Source organism: Monodelphis domestica, chromosome 2, assembly GCF_027887165.1.
Source record: "Monodelphis domestica isolate mMonDom1 chromosome 2, mMonDom1.pri, whole genome shotgun sequence".
Taxonomy (NCBI): domain Eukaryota; kingdom Metazoa; phylum Chordata; class Mammalia; order Didelphimorphia; family Didelphidae; genus Monodelphis; species Monodelphis domestica.
Window position 1 is genome coordinate 510,236,507 of NC_077228.1, and position 25,153 is coordinate 510,261,659.

A 25,153-nucleotide genomic window follows, 5' to 3' on the forward strand; every position below is an offset into this window, starting at 1 on the left:
AGACAGCCCCTGAGGCCCCTTATAATCCTGTGGGTTTTTCCTCATACCCTCAGCAGTAGTTGCAGGAGAGCTACCTGCCAGGTCCCTCTGTGCTGTCCCTGCCCCACAGACCCGCCACCTTTGCACGATTCTCGGGAGGAGCTGGGACCCAGGGAAGCCGGTGATTGGGGAGTAGCCAGGTGATGTCATGGGGCGGGGCCCAGGTGGGGATGGGTTAGTTCCCTACTCTCCCTGGCCCCCATCGCACCCAGGAGGAGCTCCGCCCTGGCCCGTGCCCCCGCGGCCCCCGGGGCTTCCCTGGCCGGTCCCCCAGCGTCCCCGGCGGCCGCCTGAGCTGGGAAGCGGGCTGCTCTTCAGCTCCCCAGCGAGAATCCAGGCCTTTGTTTGGATCCAGCTGTTCAGTTCCCGCTGCCCGCCACATGTTTACTCAAGGGCTGAATAATTGAAATTGTCTAGAACGCACCTCGGGTTGCCCCTGACGACACGCTCGGGAGACCGGGTTCCGGCTGCTGTGGGAGGCTCCCCTGCCCCCACATCCTCCCAGGGCCCCTCCCCAGGTAGCTCCTTGTCCCTCCCCTGATACCTGGTAGGTAGGGCCGACTGGCCCTCTCCCGGGGCAGCCTTCCTCGTGCCTGACCTGGGGAAGGGGTGGGGGCGGGGGCCCGCCCGCCCGCCAGTAACTCCGACTCGCACAGGTGCTTTTCCAGAGAATTCGATTTTCCTTCCCAGAAGACGGCGGCCCGGGAGGAGCGGGGCGCAGGCTGAGAGTTGATTTAGGCTTGTTTTTTTCCTGGTTCTCCGGGCTCCGAGGGAACGTGCAGCCGGAGCTGGGAGTGAGTTCTGCCTTTTCCAGGGGATTTGGCTTGGGGGAAAGCCGGACGGACTCAGGGGCGGCCACCTGGAGTTGGTTATTGATTTGGGGCAGGGGAGAGGGTCGGGAGAAGGGCTGGGCCAGTCTGTCCGGCGACTGCGGCCGCCGCGGAGGAGGAGGCGGTAACAGGCAGCCCCCTGGGAGACTCCTTCATCCCTGGGGAGATGAGGGATGGGAGGGAGCCGTGCCCGAGCTGTCTCGTTGCTATAGCCCCTGCGGATGCCCACTTCCTCCCCAGCCCCCAAACCGAGCCTCATCGCCAGCTCGCCGGGGGAATCTGTGGCTGCCAGGTGCAAGGCGCGGGCACACTGAGCTAGCCGCCGAGGGAGGGTGTGCAGGTGCACAGTCTCTGGGATGCAGGGGCAGGCGGAGCGGGGTTGAGGGAACAAGTGGCAAGTGCAGTGGAAAGAGGGCTGCTTTGGCGTTTGAATTCTATTCCTTCCAATTGTTCTTTGTGATTCTGGGCAAGTCACTTCACCCTTCTGGGACTCGGTTTCCTGATCCGTAAAACGGAGTAGAGTGTTTGGACTAGATGATCTTCAACTTCTTTTCAGCTCCAAGGCTCTGGTTCAAAAGTGGAAGTAGTACCCGGGTCGGTCCTGAATTCTAGGAAGGCCAGTTGGAGAGTGTCCAAAAGAAGGTGACTGGCAGGGAGTGGAGAGCCGGGAAGACCCAAGTTCAACTGTGGCCTCAAACACTAGCTGTGTGACCCCAGGTAAGTTGCTTACCCCTGTTTGCCTCAGTTTCCCTATCTGTCAAATGAGCTGGAGAATGAAATGGCAAATCACTCCAGTATCTTTGCCAAGGAAACTTCAAATGAAGTCAGAGTATCAGACATGACTGAACAACAACAAAAGATATTTTTAGGGCAGCAAGGTTGGCACTGGGCCTGGAGTCAGGCAGATTTATCTTCTGGGTTCAAATCTGGTCTCAGACACTAGCTGTGTGACTCTAGGCAAGTCACTTAAACTCATTTGCCTCAGTTTCCTCATAGTTGAATGAGCTGGAGGAGCAAATGGCAAACTACTCCAGTATCTTTGCCAAGAAAACCCCAAGTGGGGTCAAGAAGAGTCAGAGGTGACTGAAAAAGAAGCTATTGAAGGGCCTAGCTAGGAGATGGGGCATATTATTGCCTGACGGGAAATGGGATGTTTAGACAGCAGAAGAGAAGACCAGGGAGGGGCACCTGGCAGTCAGTTGCCTTCAAGTATAGGAAGGGCTATCCCGTACTAGATGCATTAGCTTTTTTGTTTGGGCAGAAAAAGGAGCCGTGGTGGAAGCTGCCCGGAAACAAATTCTGACTCCTAAAGTGGCTCTGCCTGGAGGTAATGGGAGTTCCCTCTCACTGGGGGTCTTCAGTCTGAGGCCAGATAGTCAATCACCTGGGAGGTAGAGTTAGAAGGGACCTTCATGACCCCAATACTCATCTCCAGCTGCCCTATTTTACAGATGAAGAAACTGAGTTAGAGAAGGGTTAAGTGACTTGTCCGGGGTCACACAGCTAGTGTCTGGGGCCAATTTTGAACTCGGGTATTTCTGTCTCTAAGTCCAGCTTTCCGAGCACTCCGATTATGCCCCTCCACTTCCTCTAATGTCATAAAGTTGCCCTTGGAGGAGCATTGGTTTGTCTCAATGGACTGACCGTTCTGTGATCCTCTTCTTGGCCCTCAATGGGCTGTTGGAGGTGGGGGCAGGAGGAGATAGCACTGGCCAAAGCCCCGGCAAACTCCCCAGTGACTTGGCTCTGGGGGCTCCCCCACCCCCTCGGCTGCCCTATGCCCAGGTCCAATTGTCTGGGCAGATACAACTATGGAGAGGAGAGGAAGTGCTCTGGGTGGAGCTGGCTTGGGAAAGGAAGCCCTCTCTGTGCCTGAAAGCACAGTGTTCTTCAAGGAGAAGGAAGCCGGGGAAATGAGATTCTGGCCTTGGATTCAGCTCCAGCAGAAATCTGCTCTGGCTGCTTCCCATCATGGACCTTGACCATTCAGCAGGAAGAGGTGCCCTCCCTTCCCATCTCTCTCCTCTCTTTCTGTCTCCTCCTGCCCCTGTATATCCACAGTGAGGAGGAGGGAGGAGAGGGCTGCAGGAGGTCTTAGCTCCAGTTTTCTCAACCAAACCAGTTTAAAAAAGCTAATGGGGCAGTAGGCACAGAATAGAGAGCACCATGCCTAGAGTCAGGAGGACCTGGATTCAAATTTGACCTCAGAGACTTTCTAGCTGTGTGACCCTGGACCCTTGCCTCTTTTCTGTCTTAGAATTGAAACTGAGGCAGAAGGTAAGGATTTAAAACACACACACACACACACACACACACACACACACACACACATTTGGCATCCATAGGTTAGCAAGGGCTTTTCTTCCATTGCTGAATTCCTCACCTGGTGATTATCCTGCAAAAGTTTTTTTTTTGTTTTTTTTTGTGGACCGTATGTAGCAATGTTTAACAACTGGCTTCCTGGTGGTGGGGGTGTAAACTTTTATGTTTACCTTTCCCTCCATTATTTTCTCAATTTGGCAATAAAAAACCAAATCCAAACCAAACCAATAAACGAAGCCCTGCTTTGTAGCCCTGCCAATTTCCAAGGTATAAATACTCACACTGAAAATTTAACAATTGGCTCAAGGGAGCCAAGTCGAGCTGACTCTAGTGCACCCTTGACCGTTTGCAAATGATTTCCCCACCAGAAAGAGCTAGAATGTGGTGGGTGTGGAGAGAGAACCATTTTGAAAAATAGTATTTCTCTAGAGCCCATTTGGAGCCTTGGTCTTCTCCGCTGGTATAGGTTCATCAGAGGTTGCTATAGGTACAGGACAATTCTCGAGTTCAGTATTCATTTTACAGAGGAGGAAACTGAGGCTGAGAGGTACACAGCTGTTAAGCAGTAGAGCTGAGATTTGAACTCAGATCCTCAGACTCCAGATACAGTGCTCTATTGTATCACCATCAAGGAGTGAGGAACAGAAAAAAAAGAGTAACAAGAAAGAGTGAGGGAAATGGTACTGTGAGTAGCTCACTCAGTAGGGGCTGGTTTTGTTTAGGGAGGAGCACAGTGAATCATGACAGAAACACCAAGGGCCTGGGTTCAAATATGACCTTAGATACACCACCAGCACTTATTAATCACCTATAGCATACCATGTACCACACTAGACAATTTTTCCAGGAAGTACTTTGAATTTCCTAAAACAAGGGCTCTGTACCAATAAATCAATCAATCAGCATTTATTAAGCATCTATACTATCTGCCAGGTAGTGTTCTAAACACTGGGGTCCGTGGGCCCTCCAGGGTTCTGTGGATAGGTTTCAGGGGGATCCATACATTTGGAAAAAATTGCATCTTTACTTTCCCATCCTCTAACTGAAATGGAGCATTTCCTTCAGTTCCTTAAAAACAGGACTCTGAGAAGGGGGTCCACGGGCTTCAGCAGACACTGTCTAAGGGGTCCAGGACCCAAAGAAAGGAGAAGACTTGTTCCCTTAGTGGCTCCCCCAGAGCTAAGAGCATAGTGGAGGGACAGTTAGGTGGCACAGTGGAGAAGTACCAGGCCTGGAATAGAGAGGACCTGGATTCAAATCTGGCCTCAGATACTTCCTAACTACGTGATCCTGGGCAAGTCACTTAAACCCTTTTTGTGTAGCCCTTGCCATTCTGTCTTAGTTGTTACAGAAAGTAAAGGTAAAAAAAAAAGTATATTGGAAAGGATTGCTTTAATGCCATCTCTGGGCAAGGTGGGCAGGGACCAGCGGTGGAAAATAACTAAGATCTTGTGCCCTTGCACCATCATATTTGAGTTGTGTTCTGATTGTCAAAGACAGCAAGGCATGACCCAAAGGAATGAATCTCAAAGGGTAGAATTTCAGGCCATAGTGAAGAGGAGATTTTTTTTTTTAATGTGCTGGGCCCTTGCTGGTGTCCCTCAGATGAAACCAAGAAGGCAATTAACTACCTATTGGACCTCTGCCCTACCACGAGGTCTGGGTGAACACTTAACTAAACAGTGATTCTGTTTCCAGCTCTGTCCCTCCCGGCACATCTGTTGCCTGTCACCTGACAAGCCTCCAGTGTGACATTGTCATTGGTAGCCGAGCAGCATTTATGAGCTCCCATGGAGAAGATAGAGGGGGAGGGGAAGGTTTGTCTGTTGGACAGAAGGCCCTGCTCACTTCATTGGGGATTAAAATCCCCAGCAATCAGAAATAAGTGAGTGTATTTCTCCAACATTTATTGCTGTTTCTCCAAGCCCTTTGACCGAGGCAGGACAAGGAGGCCCACTGTTATCCGGTCTCTAGTCACTGTCATCAATCTGCTGCCCCACCTCAAGATAAAAGAGAGCTGAAGGATGATGGGACCTCCTTTACAGATAGGGAAATTGAGGCCCACAGAGGTTCATTCACTTAATCAATCTACACTATTAAACACCTACTGGGTGTCCGGGACTGTGCGAGGCACCAGGGTTAGAGTAAAAAATGAATAGTCTTTTCTCAAGGAGCTTTATAGTCAGGATATATACAGAATACATACAAAGTAACAGAGAGGAAGGACATATTATTATATGTCTATATACACATTTAGGATATGTGTAAAATAGATACAAAGTCACCTGAGAGGAAGGATCTGTTATTATCTGTATATACACACATTCAGGATATAAATAAATAGATAGACACAAAGTAACTTGAGACATACGTAGGATAAATACAAAATATATACAACGTAACTGAGAGGAAGGACATATTATTATATATCTATATACACATTCAGGATGGCTGTAAAATAGATACAAAATAACCTGAGAGATGAGAGTATACTATTATATATACTTTCAGGATATATACAGAATAGATACAGAGTAACCTGAGGAAAGATCTATTATTATACAATCTAGCTACACATTCAGGATGGATGTAAAATAGATACAAAGTAATCTGAGCCTTACATATTCAGGACACATACAAAACATACAAAATAACCTAAGCAGAGGAAGATACTAGCTGGTGGGGGTTGGCGGTACCAGGTAAAAGCCTCCTGCAGAATGAGAGCCATTGAGCTGAATTTAGAAGGAAACCAGGGAGTTAAAAAAGTGATGGTAAGGAGGACTAGTGTTCCAGGTGTAGTCTCCAGCTAATGCAAAGCCAAGGAGAGGGGAGATGAAGCAGGAGTAGAGTCCTTGGAGAGGTCATGGATTGTTGTGCAGCTTATTAGCAGGGTCCAAAGAGATAGAACTTAGAAAATGTAGCTTAAATGCTATTTTGTAGAACTACTAATTTGTGTTTAAGGCCTTATTTTAAAAAGTCACATATTCCATTGGTTCTTAAGTACTCTTTATACTATTTGGTGCAGCTGAAAATTTAGCAGTTATGATCTGTGTTGGGTATTCTGCTTTTAAACAATAAATACACAGCCTACCAAAAAAATCCTGGCTGCTACTTATTTCACTTACCTTTCTTTCCCTTCTTGAGTTTGTTTGATTCTTAGGATATATAAATCAATCTCAGAGATCTCCGTTCCTTAATTTCATAATGAAAGAAGCTGTGACCCAGAGATGAGGAATCAACTGCCCAAGGTTACACTGGGATAAAGGATAGAATCAGGTCTTGAATTCAGGACCCAAAATCATAGATCTAGAACTGGAAGGGGTCTCAGAGGTTTCTTAATCCAACCATCTCATTTTACAACTGAGGAAGCTGAGATCTAGAAAGGTTAAGTCACTTACTTGTCCAAGGACTCACTGATATCAAGAAACAAGGTCAAGATTAAAATTAGTGTCCTCTGACTACAATCTACTCTTCTTTTTTTTTTTTGAACCCTAACTTTCTGTCTTAGTATCAATTCTAAGACTAGAGAGCAGCAAAGGCTAGGCAATGGGGGTTAAATGAATTGCTCAGGGTCACACAGCTAGGTAGTATCTGAGGCCAGATTTGAACCCAAGTCCTCCTGACTCTAGGCCTGGCATTCTATCATTTGTGCTACCTTGCTGCTCCTATAATCCAGTATTCTTGCCACTTACCCTTGAGGTAACCATGAAGCTTTACTCAAACCCCTTTATGTTTTCTCTGACTAAAATTTAGAGTTCAGGGTGAGTAGGATGACCTCCCTGAATGTTACAGAGCAGCTTAATTTTCCCTGAGCCAAGATAAACTGCCCTCTTTGGATGGTAAGTGCACCAAAGTGAATCATAAATTCTGTGGGTTCTCCTGCCATGAAGCAGCCCAGCAATTGACCTTGTAACTTACATGTTTACAAATTTCTTGGGGAAAGAGATAAACAGAAAGGGCCCAGGAGATGTAGCTGGTTTTCTGTTTGATTTCCTTGAAGATCGGGATTCATCTTGTTTTGGTACCCCTTGCCTTGGCTTCCCAATCTGTCCCATTGTTCTGAACATCTACTTGGGTGCATTCTGATCCCTTTATCTTTTGAGAGGATTCTGTAGATCTTCTGTCACCTACATTTGTTCTGTTATTTGCCACTTCAATGGATATTTCTAGTCCTTGATGTTATTTTGCCTCATTCTTCCTTCTGATCTCCTTGGGTAAATCACTTTATTTCCCTTAGTCTTCACTTTCTTAATAAATGGGTAAAATGGGTATCTTCCTTACTGGGTTGTTTTGAGACTCAAATGAGGAAATGGATTTTTCTTTTTTACTTAAAAAAAAATTATACGTAGAAACAATTTTTGGCAATTGTTTTCTGACATCTGACAATTCAGCACCCCCCCCCCCCCAAGTCTGATATAGGTTTACAGCAGCTCTTTCATGCAATACGTATTTCCATAATGCTTATGCCATAACAGAAGACATATTACACATACAAGAAAAAACTCACGAAGGAAATAAAATGACAGATGACGTGCTTTGATCTGCACCCGGACTCTGACAGTTCCTTCTCTGGCTATGGAGAGCATTTTTCATCATTCTTCCTTGTAGCTATCTTAGAACTTTGCTTTGCAGATAATAGTTTAGTCCTTCACAGTTGGCCATCAAACACTACTTGTGCTGCTTTACACAGAATTCTTCTGCTTTTGCTCACTTCACTTTGCATCTGTTCAGAAAACCTTTCCAGGTTTTTTTTGTGTGTGTGTGATCATCTTGTTTGTCATTTCTGAAGGCATAAAAGTATTCCATTGCTATCATATACCACAACTTGTTCAGCCATTTCCCAATTGGACATCCCTTCAGTTTCCAGTTCTTTGCCACCACAATAGTAGGGAGAGAATGGATTTCAAGTGAAACCCGACCTGCTAGATAAATGCGAACTATTATTATTCTTGGTTTTGTGTGGGAACCATATCTTTAGTTTTGTTTGTTTGTTTTTTTTAGTTTCTGCCATAAAGTTATTAACTAATTTAATTAGTCTTTTGGTATTTATTCCATCCCATTTATTGAACTTCTCCAGGAGAATGTAGGCTTCTTGAGGGCAGGCACTATTTCATTTCTGTCACTATGGTTGTCTGTTGTTGTGTTTAGTCATTTTCGGCCATGTCTGAAGCTTCTTGATCCCAAATGGGGTTTTCATGTTAAAAGATTCTGGAGTCGTTTGTCATTTCCTTCTTTAAAAATGGAAAACTCTTACCTTCTGTTTTAGAAGTATTGATTCCAAGGGAGAAGAGCAATAAGGGCTAGGCGACTGAGGTTAGGTGACTTGCCCAGGGTCATACAGTCAGGAATTGTCTGAGGCCAAATTTGACCCCAGGACTTCTTGTCTCCAGGCCTGGCTCTCTATCCACTGAGCTGCCTAGCTGCTCCAATGCCATTTCCTTTTCCAGCTCATTTGACAGATATGGAAATGGAGACAAACAGGATTAAGTGACTTGGCCTGAGTCACACAGCTAGCGTTTGAGGCCAGATTTATCCACTGCTGTCTAGGTGTCCCATTGTAGCTCTGGAGTTTGGCAAAGTTCCTTCCCTATAGAAAGTGTTTAATAAATGCAGTGAATCAGAATTGTACAAGCTCTAACAATGGCCTCAGTCAAGACAGCAAGGGACTAAAATTTAAATCATTTGACCAAGTCATTGGAAACTTGGTGGCCTATTTGAAGTCACCTCTTTTTCCCACTGAATGAGAGGCCAGGGTGCCACTCTGCAGGGTCTAATGGCATTTTTTAGAAGGAAGGTCCTAAGGAAGTTTTATAGCATTTCTGAGGGGATTCAACAAAGCTTCAAACTGCTTGGGGAAAGGGAAAGGGAAGGAGAGATGTGGGGAAAGAGAATGTGTGGGAGACACAGACAGATGGGGAGAGAGGAAGGGTGAAAGAGGGCATTGGGCTAGCCACTGGGCTACACCTATAAGCAAATAGGCAGATTTTGGCCCCAGGGCCTTACCTCTTATGATAGAAGCCAACCCAGAAAGGGGTGGGCTACCTGCCAGGATGGTGATGAAGTGATGAGGAGACAAAGAGAGAGGGGGGAGGAAAAATGTACTCACCCAATGTCTAGGCCTAGATTCTAGGCACCTTGAGGTCCAGAAGCGCTTCTGATGCCTTTAAATCCCAGACACCTTGTCCGTAACAGCCACTTAGGCTGTGCTTGTAGAAGGAAAGAGGAAAGGAGAGAGAGAACAAAACCTTAACTCCTTTGTCCTGCATTATCCAGTGCTCTATGGCCATAATCGCATTTCATCCCCCCAGCAGCCCTGTTTGGTAAGCAGCTAGTGCCAAAGCTAGGACCTGAACTCAGGGCAAAGTCCTCTGGGGTTGGGGGCATTCATGCAGGGACAGGGACCCCCAGAGTCCAGCCTCATACGCCAGTGGGCTGAGGGATAATCCTAGACCTCCCAGCTCCTATAGAAGGTGGCTGAGAGGGCTGGGGAAGTAAAGAGGCACCTGACTGCATATTGCAGGCTAGGCTCAGGGAGCGACAATTTATTATTTAATAATTATCACATACTAGCTAACATTTATATAATGCTTTAATATTTGCAAAATGCAATCTACACATAATGGACATTTATGATTTCACATACAAACGTTTTTGCTGTTCTTTGTACATGGAAATGTTCATCCTTGTATATATTTATTTAAACCCTCACCTTCCACTTTAGAATCAATACTGTGTATTGGTTCCAAGGCAGAAGAGTGCTAAGGGTTAGGCAATGGGGGTTAAGTGACTTGCCCAGGGGGTCACACAGCTGGGAAGTGTCTGAGGCCAGATTTGAACCTGAGACTTCCCGTCTCTAGGCCTGACTCAATTCACTGAGCCACCCAGCTGCTCCCTTAGTTTATATGTATAAAGAAAGAAAATTGGTGTGTGGAGTTAGTGCCCCTTTTCTCCACATACTGCTTATGTGCTTTCAAAATGTTTCAAGTAGGTTTGCCGCATTTTAAAGGCAGCCGCAGGGTCTGGTGCTTCTTTCGCGTCTGCCCAAGATGGCACATACAGTGCATCCATGTTGGTGGCTTTTGACTTCTCCATCCTTCCCTTCCCACCCCGTCTCCCATCTCCTCTGCCCTCCCTGTCCTTCCTTTCCTCCCTGCTCCTCCTCGCTCCCTTCCAGATCTGACAGAAGCTGTGCTCCTTTCTTTGAGGGGGCCCTTCTGAAAGCCACAGGCCTATTTGGACCTTTCTGTGATTTGTTTATCCTGCCCATCCTTCCCAGCATCCCACCCCTGCCAAATGGGCTTCAGCCCTCCCTGACACCCAAGGACGCCCCCTTGCCAGCCCCCTTCCCTTCTCACTGCTGTGCTTGTGTCCTTGGCTGGCTCTGAAGCCTATTAGCAATTCAAATGGGCCCAGGGCTGCTGCTGGCTGGTTCCTCCCTGGGACACCTGGTTGGAATTCAGATGTGATTCCCCTCCTTCCCTCCTCCACCTCCCAACCAGCTGGGAAATCCCTGCTTGTTAGGAAACCAAAGTGTCTGCCAGCCAGATCAGGAGAACGTGGGGGTGGGGGGAATGGGAAGAGCAGGGTGGGGGGGATGAAGAGAGAAGATGGCAGCTGGTGCTGGGGCGCTGTATTTAACCTTGGATGATAGTAGAGGAGCAGGCACCGTCTGTTTGTGTTTCCGCTAATGTGGAAGGACAGCTGGCCCACAGATAGAAGGATAAATCAGCTGGAGGGGGGTTGATAGCTAACTGGCTAAGCAGGCATCAGGCTGTGCTTGTACCTGGGCAAGGGCACCTCCCCTCATTCTGGGGCAGATGGTAGACTGTGGCAGGGTGGGGCCCGGGAAGGTGTGTTTCTGCTCTGGGTCACTCTTAAAAAAGTTTTATGGATGCTTAAAAAAACAAAACAAACATTACTTTCTTGCTAGTAATACTCCTCAGCCTGACAACAGGACCCTCCCTAGTAACAAAGAATTCCAGTTAAAGCAATGGATGCATCAGGTAGGACAGAGAGCATATATATGCCTCATTCTGCACCCAAAGCCTCTCACTTCTCTACTGAGAGAGGCACGTGCCATAATCGTCTGTCCTCTGTCATCACAACTGCTCACTGCACGGATTTGGATTCCGTGGCATTTTCCCTTATGTTTTTGTTCTCACTGTATGTTTTTAGTCCCTTGGTTCTTCCTGCTTCTCTGTATCAGTTCAGAGAAATCTTCCCCGGTTTCCCTCTATTCTCTGCATTCATTGTCATAGCATAGAAACATCCCATGTTCTCGATTTAGTTGTTAATCACTGGGTACTCTTCTCCCCTTTGAGTATAGTTTTTTGTCATTACAAAAGTATTTCTTTCAGTATCTGGGAGTATTATGAGGTCTTTGGTCTTCTGGGGGAAGATGCCCCATCATTGTATCACTGTGTGAAAGAGAGTATAGATGGTCAAGTCATTTCTCTAATCTGCCCAGGAATCAGGGGGCATTTATTGAACATTGACTTATACTGGGGCCTCTGTGAGTGCTGGGAAGACTTCCAGCTGTCCAATACCATGCCCAACTGTAGAAGGTTGACATACTGTGCCTTTTATTAATGCTAGCTGGGCTCCCAATACTCTGGACTATCTGTGTCATCTGGGTGGGCCCTCCCTCCATTGATCCATCTGACAACCCATCCTACCCATCCTAGCGGAGTCTTGTTCATTTCATCTCATAAATCTTTTACTCCTCTAAGAGTACCAGACTTTGCCCTTCCTCTTCCTCTTCCTCTTCCCTTCTCAGGCCTGATACTTTGGCACCTGGCACTTCTCAGATGTATGACCTTGGACAAGTTGTTCTGACCCTCTGAGATTGTTCTCTCCTCCATGAGATGAGGGGGTTGTACTACAGACCTTCTAAGATCCCATCCGGCCCCAAGTCTAGGCTCCTGTGAACTCCATGAAGTGAGTGAGGAGAGCAAAACAGGGATTTCCATCTCCATTTTACAGATGAAGAAAGTGAAACTTGGGGAGGTTACTGCCATTATTAGGTCTCCTTCAGGCCTTGTGGATGCTCTGGCAAAAGTGACAATACTCAGCCATCTATAGGATATATCCTTAAGATCTGAATGTGGGAAGGAGAATTTATTTTTCAGATACTGTACTAATTCTCATATCAGGACTCTGGATGTTAGAGTGTAGAAAGGCCCCAAATCAATTCCTGTATGTTAGGGAGAATTCCTGTGTCTGGGACAGAGAGAGATTGCAGCCAGTCTACCACCCGTTGCATTTTCTTTATCCGTAGGAATCCCAAAGAATCCTTCCCCTTGAACAGAAGTTGGTTAATAAATGAAAGGGAAAAGGTTTCTTTTGGGGGATAAGAGCAAATGGAAAGGGGTAGATGGTTTGATGTCACCCTTCATTAGCTATCCACCAATTAGAAATGTTTTGGGATGATTAAAGGAGGGACTGAATAATGAACTCCTGAAACTATTTATTAAGCTGCTTGACCCAGCTTCTGGGTCTCTGGTCATTCAAGAGAGCCTTTGAGGGGCATCTGGGTGGCTCAGTGGCTTGAGAACCAGGCCCAGAGGCCCTTGGTCCTGGGTTCAAATCTAGTCTTAGACACTTCCTAGCTGTGTGACCCTGGGCAAGTCACTTAACCCCCTTTGCCTAGCCCTTAACACTCTTCTGCCTTAGAACCAATATACAGTATTGATTCTAAGACTGAAGGTGAGGGTTTAAAAGAGAGAGAGAGAGAGAGAGAGAGAGAGAGGAAGAGAGAGAGAGAGAGCCTTTGATCCTCTGTCTCTTTATCAGTTATGATGCTGGCCTAACCAATAAGTGGATATAATCAATAAACTTATATTCTTACCCCAAAACAAATCTTGCAAGATAAATTTAATCATAATGTATGTGTGTGTATATATATATATGTGTGTGTGTGTGTGTGTGTGTGTGTGCGCGTGCGCATCACAGTTCTAGAGTTGGAGGGGACCTCAAAGACCATCTAGGCCAACTCCATTTTAAAGATGGGAAAACTGAGGCCTGTAGAAGTCAAGTGACTTGTCCAAGGTTACACAGGTAGTGTCAGAGGTGGCATTTGAATTCAGTTCTGCTGACTCAGGCATCAGCACTCTTCACTTCACCAAGTTGTTCTTCCAAGAATTCTTCATGGAGGTTATTACTAGTAGACTAGAGACCTTCCTCTGATTTGTCATTTTATTAACAGCTATGAAACAGAAGCTAATTTATGCCAAATTGGTAAGGGAGGTAAGAATTTAAGCCTAAGTCTTCTGCCTGGGGGTCCAAGGCTCTTTCCTCTACCCTGTGTCATCTCTAGCAGGAGAAATGAGAAAGAGGGATGGTTTTTATCTTCTTTATAGAAGTGTATCTAGCTTTACAGCTGGAAGGGACCTCAGAGCTCATCTCATCCAATCTCATCAGTTAACAGATAAGGAAATTGAGATGCAGGGAGGTTAAGGGACCCAAAGAGTCCTAGATTTGGAGCTGGAAAGGACCTCAGAGACCATCTAGCCCATCTCTCTTATTTTACAAATGAGGAATCTGAGGCCAAGGGAGCTGAAATGATTTTGGTTGAAGGCACATAGAGAGTAAGTGGCAGAGGTGAGATCTGAATTCAGGTCCTGTGACTCCAAGTTCAGTACTTCCTTCTATACTATTGCCTTGGCTGGGGAGTGAGAAAGAGAGAGGGAGAGAAAAAGGGAGGAGGGAGAGAAACAGAGCCAGAGAGAGTCAGAGAGAGAGAGAGAGACATACAGAGAGAGAAGTAGGACAAGAGGGTCAGAGACAGAGAAGATTTGATGAAGTCATTTCCAAGAACCCTTCCAGTTTTCAGCCCCAGAAGCAATGGGCAGTCATTGAAGGTCCATGTGAAAGTGTAGCTGAATTGTAAGATCACTGACTCTAGATCACAAGACCTGGGTTCAAATCTCACTGCTGACCCTTACTAGCTGTGTGATCCTGGATAAATCAGTTCAAATCTCTCAGCCTCAGTTTCCTCATATATAAAAAGAGAGAGCTATATCCTCTGACCTCCCAGATCCCATCCAACATAAATCTATGATCCAGTGGCCTCAGTGGAGTTTGAAGAAGCCGAGCCTGGTGGTGGTGGTGGTCTCCGTTCTTCTCCCCCACCCCAGTCTAAGTGCTTAGACCAGGAAGGGCTTGTGAGTGGAGCTTCAGGCTCTTTGCACTTTGTAGACTATCAGGCTGCTTTCTTGGCTGGAGTTTCTGCTCTCCAGATGGAAGGGGGAGGAAGAGGGGATATTGTACTTTCTCCTTATCTTCCTGCTCTCATGTTTTCCTTGTCATGGTAGCTGAGTGGATGCTGATTCCCGTTGCTAGGGTTGCCCTAGGACAGCAGAGTTGACTGTGCTGAGTAGCTGAGAGTTACAGCCTGGGCCACCCTGGATGAAAGGGTGCCGAAAAGCCCAGGGAAGATTGAATCTGAGTCTCATCGGGGATAGGGGAGAGTTTTTGAGGGAAGGGGGGTTGGAAATCTGTGGTTGTCTTTAATTTTCCTCCTGTATTTCTCCTTCTGCCTCCGTCCCTCCCCAAGACCCTGACAAATAGAGCTTTCTTTACCCATCATGGTCTCCTACATTATCCAGCTTGTTGGCATAGGACAGTCGAAGTCCTCTTGGCCAAAGTGTCTGCCTGTATCTATCACCTTGGGCAAGTCCGATAACCTCTCTTGGTCTCAGTCTCCTTTCTTGGAAAATGAGGGTGCCAGGTAGGCTCTGCAGGGTGGGGCACTTTGGACTAAATGGCCTCTGAGGTGCTTTCCAGTTTAAAAACTAGAAAGCTAGAATCTAAGGTCAATGATCCTAGGCCTGAATGCACCCCTGCCTGTTTTCTGCTAAGATTATAAAATCATTGATTTAGAGCTGGAGGGAACCTTAGTTATTATCTAGACCAGTGATGGTGAACCTTTCAGTGGCCAAGTGCTCAGACTGCATACCTCATGTGAACTACTCCCTTACCCCAGAGGTAGGGGGTAGGGGGTGAGGAAGCTCCCATTGGGCTGCTGGGTACAGGGGCAGGTGATGTGAGAAATATCCTCAGGTGCTGTGGAAAGGGCCGCCCCTTCCAGAATGCATATAGGTTTGCCAACACAGATCTAGACCCACCCCCTCATTGAGAAGGCAGCTAAATGGTTCTATAGAGTGAGTAGTGGATCTGGAGTCTGGAAGACCTGTGTTCAAATACAGCCTTGGACTGTATTTGTGTGCCCTAGTTGTGTGACCCTAGGCAAGTCACTGAACCGGTCTTAAGTCCAATTTCCTCCCTTATAAAATGGAGGCAAAAATAGCACCTACCTGACAGGGTTGTTGCCATGGTTCACTGACAAAAGAGTTATTATGTAGATAAATTAATATAATACTTATAAATGTGCTTTGCAAACTCTTAAGGCACTATATTAATACTGTTGTTTATTCTTTTTACTTGTGTCCAACTCTGTGACCCTATTTAGGGTTTTTTTGGCAGAGACACTAGAGCAGTGTGCCATTTCCTTATCCAGCTCATTTTACAGATGAAGAAACTGAGGCAAATAAGGTTAAATTACTTGCTCAGGGTCACATAGCTAGTAAGTGTCTGAGGCCACATTTGAATTCAGGAAGATGAATTTTCCTGATTACAGAGCCAGAACTCTATCTACTGCACCACCTAGTTGCCCTCATACAAATGTTAGCCATTATTATTGTCAGCACGCATTTATGAAGTACCTGCCATGTGCCAGACACTTCCTAAGTTCTGAGACGAGCTTCAAAGAAAGGCAAAAAAAAAAGACAATCCCTGCTCTCAAGGAGCTTATATTCTAATAGAAGGTGGCTAATATACAACTCTGTACAAACAAGACACCTACAAATTTGGGGCAGTCTCTGAGGAAAAGCCCCGAGATTAAGACCTTCTTTTTTGTTTGTTTGTTTGTTTTTATATTTTATTTTATTTAGAATATTTTCCCATGGTTACACGATTCATGTTCTTTCCCACCCATCCTTCTTTCCCCCTCCCAGAGCTGACAAGCAGTTCCACTGGGTTATACATGTAGCATTGCGCAAAACCAATTTCCATATTATTCATATTTGCAGTAGAGAGATCCCTAAACATCAAAACCCCAATCATATACCCATGTGATCAGGCAGTTGTTTTACTTCTGTGTTTCTGCTCCCACAGTTCTTTCTCTGGATGTGAACAGTGTTCTTTCTCATAAGTCCCTCCGAATTGTCCTGGATCATTGCATTGCTGCTAGTAGAGAAGTCCATTACATGCGATTGTGCCACAGTGTATCAGTCTCTGTGTACAATGTTCTTCTGGTTCTGCTCCTTTCACTCTGCATCAGTTCCTAGAGGTTGTTCCAGTTCACATGGAATCCCTCCAGTTCATTATTCCTTTGGGCACAATAGTATTCCATCACCAACAGATACTACAATTTGTTCAGCCATTCCCCAATTGATGGATACTAGGGAAGACTTCTTACAGAAAGTTAGACTTTATTTTAATCTTTGCCATCTAATTATTAGTTCCAAAGCAGAATGGGAAAGGCTAGGCAGTTGGGGTCAAGTGACTTGCCCAAGGGCACACAGCTAGGAAGTGTTTGGGGTCAGATTTGAATCAAGGACCCCCCCATCCTTAGATTTGACTCCATGCACTAAGTTACCTAGATGCCCCAGAAGGTTAGACTTTAGATGGAAAGTCAGGAAGCAGAGATGAAGAGAGAGAGAATTCTAGATATGGGGGGAAAACAAGCAAAAATGCTCTTGTTGGGGGATGGAGTCTTATGGGAGGAATAGCCAGGAGGCCAAAGGACTTGACTTAGTTCAAAACAACTAGTCATTGATGAAGCTGGGATTTGAATCTAGGTCCTCTGGCACCCAATCCAGCCACCTTCCTGCTATTCTTTCTTCTTCCTGACTTTGGACCTGTCTGCTCTTGGGTACCTACTGCCCTCTTCCAGGGGAAGGTGGATCAGAGAACTGAACTGGCCTGTGGCCAGCCACTCCGGGAAGGGGTTGTCCTGGAGAGGGGTGAGAAGTGTTTGTCACACAAGTGGGTTTCCTTGGCCTGGTGGCCATTTGCCTGTGTGTAGGGAGAGTTTTCTCAAGTCACTTAATAGCTGTGATCCCCAAGGCTCAGAGGAAGTCTTTCAGCACTCCCCCTGGAACATCGGCTGGAGGGGGCTACTGAGAAACCTGGGGATTGGACGCAGGCCTGCACGTGCTCACTGGCCAGCATGGCTGGCCTCCCTAGAGCCATTGACTTTCATGGACATTCAGTCATTAAGAAACCCAAGTGGTTGTCATTTCATCTTCTAAGTTTCCACTCAGGGGCCCTCCTGCTGCTCTCCCCGCATTCAGTCAGCACATGCTGTCTCTGAAGAAAATGACAGTCAGATGTGCTCTGGAGTTGTTTTTTTCCCCCAAGACTAGAAAGTACTTTTGCCTGACATTCAAGGCTCCTGCACCATCATCTGACTCCTCCCCACTTGCCCAGATTGATCTCATAATTCTTTCATTATCTTTACCTCCCAGTAGGACTGGATCACTCACTCTTCCCTATTATTTTTTTCCTCAGTCCTATCTCTGTGTCTTTATTCAGGCTGTGCCCTAGTGCTGGGAATGGCCTTTCCTCCTCTTTCTCCATCTTTCTTTCAAGGCCTAATTCAGGTATTGCCTCTTCCCTGAAGCTTCTTTCTCCCAGATTCCCCCTAAGCCTTCCTTTGTAAATGTGAGCTCTTCTTCCTTGAGTTTCCCAGAGTTCTTTGCTTAGACTTGCATTTCCTGTATTGTTGATCTTGGTTCTTTGTTACTGGCATTCTTCTGGAATGGGGAAGTCCAGCATTCATGAGGTTCCATTTTCCTGGGAGGGATATATAGCCACTTTTTTGTTCCTTGGGATGGAAGACTGTCTTATTTCCTCTTTGTATTCCCCATCTAAGTGCTTAATTAGTATTTGCTGACTTGATTTGAAGAGAGAGACACACTAGTGGTGTTCCATACATGAGGTACCCAAGGTCACCCATTAGCAGGAATGAGGGGTGAAGTCTGGCCAAATGACTAAGGTTTTCCTTTGTGAGAAGGACACAGCCTCACACACTTACTAGCTATGTGACCCTATGCAAGTCACTTCACTCTGTTTGCCTCAGTTTCCTCTTCTGTCAAATGAGCTAGAGAAGGAAATGGCATACCACTCTGGTATCTTTACCAAGGAAACCCCAAACTCTGTTGGCCTCAATTTCCTCATTTGTCAGGTGAGCTGGAGAAGGAGACGGCAAACCATCCTAGGATCTCTACCAAGAAAACCCCTAATGGGGTCAGGGAGTCAGACATGACTGAAATGACTCAACAACAAACAGGCAAAGCACGAAGACAAAATTTTTAAAAAGTTCTAGTCCCTGCCCTCAGGTAGCTTACATTCTATTGGGATGATTCAACATATTCTGTAAATAGATAAGTGAATCCATGATAGTTTGAGGAGGAATAGAGCCTTAACAATTAGGGAAGTCAGGGAAGACTTCATGTCAGAAGTGACACCTAGCTTTGAAAGCAGTCAGGTGAAGCAGCCTGGCTTAGGGGATGGCCCGAGCAAAGACTATGCGGCAGAAGGTGGAATGCCACCAAGTGTGGGGCAGAGTAAGGGTCAGCTTGGCTCAAGGCAGAATTTGTAAAGGGGCACAAAGCAGGGTAGAACCACCCTATGAAGGGCTATCTATGCTTAGCTGAGGAGTTTGCATTTTATACTAGAGGCAGAAGGGAGTCGTGGAAAGTTCTTTTCCAGGAGGGATGCCATCATTCCTCAGCAAGTATTTTATTTTAACCATTATCTTCTAGCTTAGAATCAATCCTGTGTATTGGTTTCAAGGCAGAAGAGGGTAAGGGTTAGATCAGTGATGGCGAACCTTTTAGAGGCTTCATGTCCAAACCTCACCCTTAAGCCACCTATGGGCCCCTTGCATTACTCCAGATAGGGGAGTGAGGAAGTGCTCATATTGGGCTTCTGGGCAGAGGGACAGGGCATGTGAAAAATGTCCTCAAGTGCAGTGGAGAGGGGGAATGGAGCAGCCATGCCATGGATTTGCCAACATGGGGCTAGGCAATGGGGGTTAAGAAACTTGCCCAGGGTCACCCAGCTAGGAAATATTTGAGACTAGATGTGAACCAATCAGCAAGTATTTCTCAAGTGTCTACTTATGTATGAGGCTTGTGCTTTAGGGAGATGATTTTTTTCAATGGATTTGTTAATATTTTTTGTTTTGACTTTGCCTAGATTTTCCCCTTGGCATTCCTCATCTTCCCTTCCAGAGCTCCTTAGAACAAATGATTTTTAAGAAATTGAGGAATGAGGAAAAAGTCAGCAAAACCACTTAATATGTGGAAAAAAATCTGACATGGAATGCTCCAATGAGGCTCCTCACCCCTTCTGCAAAGGAGTTGGGGAAGGCTTCGGAGGGAGACGTTGTCAGCTCTGTGGAGGATAGAGAGGAGAGAGACTGGAGCCAGGAGCCCAACTGAGAGATGATGAGAGCCTGAACCAGGCCTCCTATTGGTTGTTTGGATGGAGAGAAGGGTTTAGAGGTGAGAGATGTCAAGGTAAAATGGACAGAAGTTGGCCACTGGTTAGGTAGGGGTTGAGGAGGTGAGAGCAAGTGGGGTGTTGAGAGACTCCAGGGTTGCAAACTGGAGGGATGTTGGTGTTCCCACCAAAAGCACTCTAGTTTGGGGTGTATTTTTGCAGGGCGGGGATGGGGAGAAGTAATGGTCCATTTGAGAGACTGACTTCATTAAAACAAATTAGTGTGAAATGGTCAATAGAGCATTGGGCTTGGAAGAGACCTAGGTGCAAATCTTGGCTCTGGTGTTGACTAGCTGTGTGATCCTGGGCAAGTCACTTAACCACTCCTAGCCTCAGTTTCTTAATTTATAAAATGGGAAGTAAGAATATTATCTACTCATTTTACTCATTTGTTGGGAGGAAGATTCTTTGTTAACCTCCAAGCACTTTATGAATTCTAATCAACTGAACTAACTCACAATTGAAATCTTATGCTGGCGAAATTAGAAGATCATAAATTAGATGCCAAAAGGGACCTCAGAAGTCATCTGGTCCAATTTCCTCTTTTCATAGGTGAGGATCATAGATTTAGATCTGGAAAGGACTTCACAGGCCATCTAGCTCAACATCCTCCTTTTACAGATGAGGAGATTGAGACCCAGTGGGGCAGCTAAGTGTTATAGTAGATATAGAAGACTCTCTTCCAAAGCTTAAATCCAGCCTCAGATACTTACTAGCTGTGTGACCCTGGGCAAGTCACTTAACTCTGCCTCAGTTTCCTCATCTGTCAAATAAGCTGGAAAAGGAAATGGCCAAACACTCCAGTATCTTTGCCTAGAAAACCCCAAAGGGGATCACATAGTCAGACATAACTGAAACAGACAGCATCAACTGAGGCCTCGTAGCTAGTATGTATCGAGGTGGGGTTTGAGCCCAGGTCTCCTGACTCCAAAGCTTGCGACTGCTGTACCAGACTCTCAAATCAGTTTAGTTTTTTAAAAAGATTGATAACACCTTGAGTGGCTCCCACTCACCCCCTCCTCTGATCTGCTTTGCCCACTGGTGGAATAGGTCACCCGTGAAATTAACTTTGTAGTCATTCAAGAAAGGAAAATGCCCAGAGCCCAAAAGACAAGAGAAGAGCTCCGAGGACGAGAAATTGCCGACTCTGGGCAGCCCTTTCTTTCCTGCTCACTCCCCAGTGGGTGGTGAGAGTAGGGCTGGGCCTTGATGCATGGGAGCAGAATAGGATAAGCTGGGACTCCTCTTGTGGGCTGCAGACAGTGATGCCCGTTCATGGATCTTGGGAAGTGCCCAGATGGCTTTCCCCACTCTGAAATTGCTTTAAAGGCCTAAAGTTTCAGAAGAAGAACTGAGGCCAGTGTTGTGTTTGCATTATTTCCATTAAATCTGTACCAAAATAGTCACTGTATTGGTATTTTTGCTGAATTGTTTTACGATAAAGGACGGTTTAATTTGGTGGGGAAGGAAGAGGGTGTCCCTCCCTCCTCAACTGATTATGACATAAAGCAGAAAACATTAATGAGATATAGAAAGAAAGAAGGAAAGAGAGAGAAGGAAGAAAGGGTGAAAAAATAGAAAGAAAGGAAGAAAGAAAAAGAAAGGTAGAAAAAGAATGTAATGATGAAAGGAAGGAAGGAAAAAGAAAGGAGGGAGGGAAGGAAGGAAGAAAAGAAAGGATGAAAGGAAGAAAGAAAACAAACTATTGACAACTCTTGAGAGAGTGGCTTCAAGCAAGTAGCGAGGGTATCCTGGAGCCAGCTCCTAAGCTGATAGCTAAATTTTCAGCAAGTCAGTTGTGAACTAATTACCAGCATTCTGCTGAGCAGTAGGGTTCAAGAAGTGATCTGAAAGGGTTGAGGGGTGGATTGGAGGGAAATGCAAATATAGATGATTCTTTGAAGGTGAGTTTTACTAGTGAAAGTAGAAGAGCTTTAGGACAAAACTTGAGGGGTCAGGGGAAGGTTTTATAAGTATAGGACTTCATCCCAATCTCCTTCTCCAAGGCCCACTTGCTTTGGGAAGTTGCATTCTCAGAGAGGTGACTACTACTATTTATTTGGGATCCTGTTCAAGTAACCTTGTAGCCTGGGTTTTCTAATTGCTGTTACTCATGAGCCCCAACTAGTGTGCTTCCCACTGATTATCAGATTTAATCTGCTTTTAGAAAGGGTATATACAAACCCAGTGAAATTTCTCTTGTCAGCTCCAGGAGTGGGGAGGGAGACAAGGAGACAACAAGAATCATGGAATCATGGGGAAAAATCAAAAAAGAAAAGAAAAGAAAAAACCCAAAAGTGTATATCCAGGCATAGCAAGGACAGCAGTTAAAACAAACAAACAAACAAACAAACTCTTCAGACTGGAAGGGCATTCTCCCTTTGAAAATACAATTTCTAGGAGGAGAATGGGTTTAAACTTAGAGAAAAATGGTAGTTGAGGGATAAGCACAGAGAACAGGTGGCAAAGGGGTAACTTAGAAGGTTACTGATTCCTGGAATTGCTTTTCTTCTTGATGTGGAGTCTTCATGGAGTTCTCTTTAGAGAGGACTCTGTGCCAGGCTCCAGGGATCAGGGTATTGGTAGGGTCCTTAGTTCCTCTGTCTCTCTTTCATGAGGAGTCATGATCCCCAGAGGGCTACCATCCTTGTCTGACTGTTTTTATACATCTATCTTCAGGTGCTTCCCCGGAATCTTCTGCTATGGACACTATTGGGAACTTAAGATTGTCTGAGATTTCAGAATTCCCACAGCTGTAAGTCAGTGGGGAGGGAATGGAGTAGAGACAAACTACTTCTCCCCTCTCCCTTCCCCTTCCCCAGGGCAGTCTCTTCTCAGAGCCCTTTACCACTCAACTGATTGGCTCACAAATTTGTTGTTGTTCAGTCATTTCAGTTGTAGCCAGCTCTTCATGACCCCATTTGGGATTTTCTTGGCAAAGATATTGGAATGGTTTTCCATTTCCTTCTTCAACTCATTTGACAAATGAGGAGACTGAGGCAAACAGGGTTTGGAGTTTTCTTGGCAAAGATATTGGAATGGTTTTCCATTTCCTTCTTCAGCTCATTTGACAAATGAGGAGACTGAGGCAAACAGGGTTTGGAGTTTTCTTGGCAAAGATACTGGAGTGGTTTGCCATTTTCTTCTTCAGCACATTGAAGTCTCCAGGTGTAACGACTTTTCGTGCCACTGGACCCAGGCTTCCAACGCCGAGAGAGTGGGACTGTCTCTGTGCATCGACTTTTCCACGTAAATCTTCATGCACAGGTGTCTTTGTGCACAAAAACGCACAAAGACAATCGTCATCCTCGGTTCGAGAGACAACCAACATGGATTAGGAACTGAGGCAGAGTTAAGTGACTTATCCAGGGTCCCACAGCTAGTAAATGTCCCAGGCTGGATGTGAACTCGGGTCTTTCAGACTCCAAGCTTGACACTGGCCAGTGTGCTACCTAGCTGCTCTGGCTCAGAAATTGCTTTGTGTTCTTATATGTAGCCCCAAGGTATATTTGAGCCAGCCAATCACAAGATATTTCCTTTGTAAAGCCATTTGTCTTTCTCCGATGACCAAAGCACTTTGTCGACCTAATAAATTAAAGTCGACTCAAGAATTGTTCACATTTAGTTTGTAGCTCTGACTGAACGATTTGATGGACCCGTGTGAGCCTTCTGTATCACATTAATGACTTGAGGACAGGGAAGACCAGAACGTGTTTGTAGGCAGTGGGAGAAGGAACTCGTAGGTGGAGGTGAGGGAGAAGGCAGAGAGCATAATTAATGGGACAATCTCCTGAAAGACAAGGCTGGGCATTGGATCACAGACAGAAGCACAGGGACCGGCCTTGGCCAGGGAAGGATCCCTCTCTTCCTCCGAGCTGGGAGCAAGGGAGGGCGGCACAGGCTGAGACGTAAAGGAGCAGAGATGAAGGAGCTCCTGGTGGATGGCCTTGATTTTCTTAGGAAAGCACGAAGTGAGGACTTCTGCTGAAAGAGGGAATCGAGTTGAGTGCTTGAGGAAGAGAGGAAAAGATGGGAAGTAGTTGGAACAGGAAATGTGAAAGCTGGTCAAAGAGGAATACAAAGATCATTCTGAAGCATTGAAGGCCCTTATTAAATTTGTAGTGGATTCACCATGGTTTTCTGATGTCATCCAGCAGCCCAGGAATAGAAGCTGGAAATAAGAGTGGTTAGGGATGACCTAAGACTGAAGATTGGTGGGGTGAGGTGCATCTAGGTGAATCGGTGGATAGAGAGCCAGGCCTGGAGATTGGAGGTCCTGGGTTCAAACCTGGCCTCAGATACTTCCCAGCTGTGTGACCCTAGGCAAGTCACAACCCCCATTGCCTAGCCCTTACCGCTCTTCTGCCCAACACCAATACACAGTATTTATTTTAAGACAAGGTAAGAGTTTTAAAAAAAAAAACGATAGAGGCAGGATTTGAATTCAAGTCCCAGGACTCCAAATTTAGCATTCTTTTCCCACTGCTCCATTCTCCATCATAATGGTAAGAGCAGGGTATGGGAAGGGTTAGAAGAGCCAATGGAGATAAAGCAGGAAAGATCAATTAGGCCTAGGTTGTGGGGGGAGGAGGGAGGAGACTCGAACCCTAGCAGTGAAATGGCCAGGCAGCAGGAGAAGCATATGAGCCTGAGGATGTGCCCAGGAGGCGCATCAGGCAGCTCCCGAACAGGACAGGTGGCTGTATTTTGTCAGCCAGAGCAGTTGGCAAAGAGGGCCAGAATCCCTGGCATCCCCTGCAGGGGCTCCTCCCGGCCTCCCCTCCGCCTCGCCGCCATCTGGCCAGGGGCTGTTCCTGGCTGCCGGAGAACAGCTGCATCTTTTCTTAAGCCAGGCTCGCCCAGGCAGCCTTGGGTGCCTCCCAGACTCTGAGGCCAGCCTCCCCCGAAGGTCTTCAGAGCCTCCTCCCCAGCCTGAGCCCGTCCGTTCCTCAAGGACACGATGTCGTCCTGCTCCTCCTCTTCCACATGCCGCCTTTCCCGTCCTCTCCCCCTTCCCTCCTGCCTCCTCCCTTTGTTCTCTTCACTGCGTCATGGAAACGTCGGGAGGGTCAAGCGGTGCAGGGCCAGAAATGCTTCTAATCCTCAACCTCCTGCCCATTGCCTCGGTGACTCATCTTTGCCAAGGAGCACTGGGAGACTAACGGAGCAGATCGGAACAGATTTAGTGCCCTGACGGCCGTTTAACAGCCTCTTTAAGCCTCACATGCCTTCTCTGCACAGTGAGGGGTGGACTAGGCGACCCCCAACGGCATCTTCAGCTTCTAAGTCTGGCATCCAAAACCTGAGTTCAGATTCTGATTCTGCTCCTCCTTAGGAGCGCTATCCCTATTGTGTGTGACCTTGGGCAGGTCACGTTCCTCCTCTGTAAATAT

At 46.3% G+C, this 25,153-nt stretch overlaps 1 protein-coding gene across 5 annotated transcripts in view; it reads left to right on the top strand.

Moving 5' to 3' along the window:
• Positions 1-233: 233 nt before the first annotated feature.
• RPH3AL (rabphilin 3A like (without C2 domains)) overlaps positions 234-25,153 on the top strand; it is a 204,073-nt gene continuing 179,153 nt past the window's right edge. The window contains exons 1-2 of one of the 5 annotated variants that reach the window (XM_056819597.1): positions 234-833; positions 1,426-1,586. The gene's annotated coding sequence lies outside the window, so the exon portion shown is untranslated. The remainder of the gene's footprint in view (positions 834-1,425; positions 1,587-25,153) is intronic. The other 4 variants (XM_007485742.3, XM_007485737.3, XM_007485738.3 and 1 more) reach the window with 4 other exon arrangements.